We start from the raw sequence: 5076 nt of genomic DNA, 5'->3' as shown, positions 1-5076 counted from the left end.
TAGTTGTGTCTGTGTCTGATAAATATGCATGAGTTGTGGATTTTAGTATTGGTCCAGCAGCTTCATCTGATTCAAGGAAGCGGAATAAATTCCATTACTGAATATGTCTTCTAATTAGTTTTATGGTTACCTCTGCCTTCCCTAGCTTAGTCACTCAACCTTCATCATCCACTTTTGGTCTTCCCTCATGCTAATAGCACAAAAGCTTCCCTAGCTACTGACATATAAAATATATCCAAAAAAAGTACCTTTTTTTTTTAAATTTAAAATTTTATTTTTTAGGGTTTCAGCAGCACTTTTATTTTATCTGCACTTAGGAGATTATTTAAGAAAGAACCAAATTTGTCTGGGTTCAGAGAGTTTTAAATAGAAACCATTTCATTTTCATCTATTTTTACAGTATAGCCTGCTGCTAGAAAGTTTATAGCTAAAATGAAATTATACATTTTCTTTATCTGGTCCCTTACATGTATTCATTTATATAATTACAGAATTTTCTGCGTGGTCATCTAAGACAACTTTTACAATTCAAATCAACAAGACATGGTGATCCATCATGTATGCTTCGATTATAAGATTAACTATGCATCTCTTTGTGTTGCTTCACTGTACACCTGAGAGATGGAATTAAGATTCTATTATTAATTTGATAGTTACAATAAAGAAGAAGAGGTTTGAACCTTGTATGTTTTATTGAAAAACATGGGGAGGAGCCAACTCTTTAAGCATTGTGATTTTTGTTCCCACTTATGTTTCTTTAGTTGTTCAGTTAATTAATGTGAATTTTGGGTACATGTATTTTTTTTAATGTATTTTTTGTTATAATATTTATTTAGCCTATAAATCAAAGAAATAGACTTATGGGTTATAATTGAAATAAAATGAATGACCCAAAATAATCAAAGAACAAATATTTAACTTTTTTAGAAGAAAATATTTTGTTTTTACCCTAAAGATAAGTTCAAATTTCTAGCCAACACAACCAAATAGCCTTAAACTACCCAAAAACAACCACCCCACAAGAATAAGAGAGAGAAAGTTGAGCCAATATAACAACTCAACCGGTATCTGACTATTCACTCGAGAAGCATTTTCGAGCAATCTCACTTTATGTCACTGGTTGACAGCAGCCAGTGGGTCCATTAATTTGAAGCCTGACCATGTTAGGATAGATCATGGCCAGCTCAAGACCTGGGCTTAAGGCCCTCTATGACCCCCGAACAATTTACAAAAGGGTCCCAAAGGCCCCCCCCCCCCCCCCCCCCCCCATTGGAAAAAGAAAAAAAAAAAAAAAAAAAAACCCAAAATTATACAAAAAATCTCAAAAATCGTAGGATGATTTTTTTTTTTTTTTTTTTTAAGAAAAAAATATAAGTGAGTTTTGAATTCTTTCTCCCACTTCTAATAAAGTCCCCAAAATATTCAACAAATGAAAATCTAATTCAGTTGAAACCCTTAAATTATTTCATCAAAAGAAAAATATTATAAGTGTGTTAATCAAGTGAATTATCTATTATCAATTGTAAGAGAGATATTATTAAGATCTAAATACAAAAACCAAATTAGTAAACTAAAATAATGGCTTTTGAATAAAAAAAAAAATCATAATATAGAAAGTTAAATATGTACTATTTAATTAATAATTTTTTTTTAAAGACTCACTTATAATATTTGTCTTAGTTCTCAAAAATTGTATGGAGTTGACCTTAGGACAGGTTGTCAGAAAGGACACATGTTAGCTCCAATGCTCCAGTGTAATGGAGTTGACATGATACAGACGCAACTTCGATTTTTGTCACTTGTACACAACTTGTCTAGTTCTAATGCACTGAAGCTAACTCTTAATTACCCCAAAACCCCAAACTATTTAGTGTCCTTTTAAGGGAATGTTCATAATACTTGGTGCCAATTGAAAAGGACAACGAAATTGTATCTCTCACCTACTATTAATCTATACTCCATATAACTGTCCTAGTTTTAGGAATATCACCGTATTACCATTAAATTTTGTCCATATCTTGGACGTCACAATTTCACAAGAATTCACTACTCACCCACAGTTCAGCCAAAAACAAAAATAACTCATTTAACTAACATTTAAAATAAAATAAAATCACATAATAGCCGTCTTAGTTCTTAAAAATTGTATCGAATTGACTGTAAAATGGGTTTATTAAAAAGAACACGGGTTAGCTCCGATGCTTCAATACATAAGAGTTGACATGAGGCAGAAGGAATGTTCATAATACTCTTGGTGCTAATTGAAAAGGACAAAAGGAAATTGCATCTCTCGCCTACTATTAATCTTTACTCCATAGCCCATAGTTAGTCGTCCTCATAGTTTCAGGAATATCGCCATATTACCATTAAATTATGACCATATCTTGGGACTTCACAATTCAGCCAAAAACACAAACAACTCACCGGCAACAGTACTTAACTAACTCTAAGCTAATTCTCTCAGACTTAGAACTTCTAGAGATGAGAGCTTTTGAGGCAGTGAGAGAGACAATGGAGGGAAGGGTGGTGATAGAGTGCGCTATTATTGGATTCTTTGGGCTCTTATCAGTTGTTCTTGGTTTTGTTGCTGAGGCTACAAGGATTAAAGTAAGAAAAAACTATAAGTGGGTTTTGTTTTTTCTTTAATGGGTTCATTTATTTAAGGTTGTTGTTGTTGTTGTTGTTGTTTTTTTTTTTTTTTTTTTTATTATTTATAATCTTGCTTTTTATGTCTCTCATTGATGGAAGTGTGTAATATTTTTTTCTTACTGTGCTTCACTGTGTCAATGAAATATACTGATCCACTTAGGCCATTATTAGTTATAAACTTTTCACTGAGATGAAAATCATGGAATTAAAGACTTTGTCATCCACTTAACTTGCACCGATAGATCTTGTTAGATCTCTAACATATTGCATTAAGTTACATTATGTGAGATTTTGAGTTTGGAATGTGTACAACAATGGTGGAGAGAGAGAGAGAGAGAGAGAGAGAGAGAGAGAGAGAAATTCAGAGTAATACTGAAATTGTATTTCCAAGCTCTCAATCTTTACAAATAGATTAAGCTCTATTTATAGAGCATACATTAGGAAAGGTTCTAGAAACGCCTACTCTAACTGAATCACAACAAACTCATAACAAACAATCTAGCTAAGCACTACTATAACCATATTCAAGAAACTGTTGAAGGATCTAAGCTTTGTGGAATTGCCAAAGTAGAACAAATCCAAATTAAGGCACTTTGAAGAGAGAATAAGAGAATTCAAACACTATGCTCAAAACAACACCATTTTCTAGCTAGTGTATTAACTTCATGAATTAAGCTTGTGCAAAACGACGCCGTTTGCCACTAAACCAAATATCATCATTTTGATCTAGATGACCGTTGGTTACTAGTCGTTGCTATAACTATCTCTTCTTCCTCTTTCTTCAACATATTTGAATTTGGTTCTTCTTCTTTTTTTCTTTAAAACACTTAACTTAAAACCAGTCTTTCTCTCTCTATTTCTAGACTCAAAATCTCCTTTAACATCCTCCCTCAAAACCATGGTATCGATAGAAACCATGATTTTGGAACGAAGAAATTGAAAGCAACTGGTAGAAAGACTTTTGGTAAAAATGTCAGTCGATTGATTACCAGTGGAGATATATCAAACCTGAAGATCTCGTTAGAGAACATGCTTATGAATGAAGTGATAATCAACCTCCACATGCTTGGCGCGAGCATGAAAAACTAGATTGGACACGATGGCCAAGGAAAAAACATTATTGCACCAAAGCTTTGGGGGAAATCGAAGAAAAATGCCAAGATCCTCCAAAACCTGATGAATACAACAGAGCTTGGCAATCGTGGTAGCAAGTGCCCGATATTCCACCTTTGTGGAAGAATAAGACATAGTGTCCTGCTTTTTGGCACTCTAAGTGATGGGGTTGTAACCAAGGTAGGCAATATACCTAGTCATGGAACGATGATCAAAGGGGTCACCTGCTCAATCTGAGTCAGAAAAGGCAAATAGGGAGAGAGGACCAGATTGAAGGAAAATGCCTGAGGTGGGGTTCCCATTCAAATATCTCAAGAAGCGCTTGACAGCCACTAAATGAGCATTAGTGGGAACAACCATGAATTGGCACACCTGATGCACAACAAAGCTAAGATTAGGGCGAGTGAAGGTAAGATAGTGAAGGGACCCAATTAAGCTTCTGTGTTCATGAGGGTTGGCAAGAAAGTGACCCTCATTGGGAACCAACCTCAAATTAGGAGCACAAGGAGTGCGATCAGCTTTGGAAGAGAGCATGTTGTGCTTCTGTAAGAGATCTTGAGCATACTTAGATTGATTCAGATAAAGCCCCCTGGAAATTCTTATGATGTGCAAGCCAAGAAAATAATGAAGAGGGCCAAGATCCTTAAGCTCAAAAGCATGACTGAGTTGCTGGATCAAGATGTTTAGAAAGGAAGGACTATTGCCAGTAATCACAATATCATCAACATACACAAGTAAGTAGAGCAAGTAATTATTTTCCCTATAAATGAAAAGAGATGAATTTGCCAAAGAAGCATGAAACCCCATATGAAGTAATTGAGTTGAAAACCTATCAAACCAGGCACGAGGAGCCTGTTTTAGGCCATAGAGAGATTTCCATAAAACTCATACATGATTAGGAAAATTAGGATCAACATACCTTGGAGGTTAAGTCATGTAAACCTCTTACCTTAGAAAGCCATGTAGGAAAGCATTTCGAACATCTAATTGCCTCAAAGGCTAGTTGAATTGAACATAAAATGAGAGAATGATCCTCACAGTTGGGGGTTTAATGACTGGGCTAAATGTTTCCTCAAAGTCAACCCTATTCTGTTGGTGAAAGCCCTTTGTAACCAATCTGGCTTTATACCTGTTTATGGAGCCGTCACTGTTATGCTTCTACTTGAAGACCCATTTACACCTTACAACATTATGAGATGGGGAGGCAGGAACCAAGGACTAAGTCCCTTGCCTCTAAAGTGTATCAAACTCTTCTTCCATAGTAGAACAGCATATGGATATTGAGTTGCAATATTGTAAGATGAGGGCTCAGTG

This window comes from Quercus robur, chromosome 9 (assembly GCF_932294415.1).
Source record: "Quercus robur chromosome 9, dhQueRobu3.1, whole genome shotgun sequence".
NCBI lineage: Eukaryota > Viridiplantae > Streptophyta > Magnoliopsida > Fagales > Fagaceae > Quercus > Quercus robur.
This window is presented reverse-complemented; position numbering follows the sequence as displayed.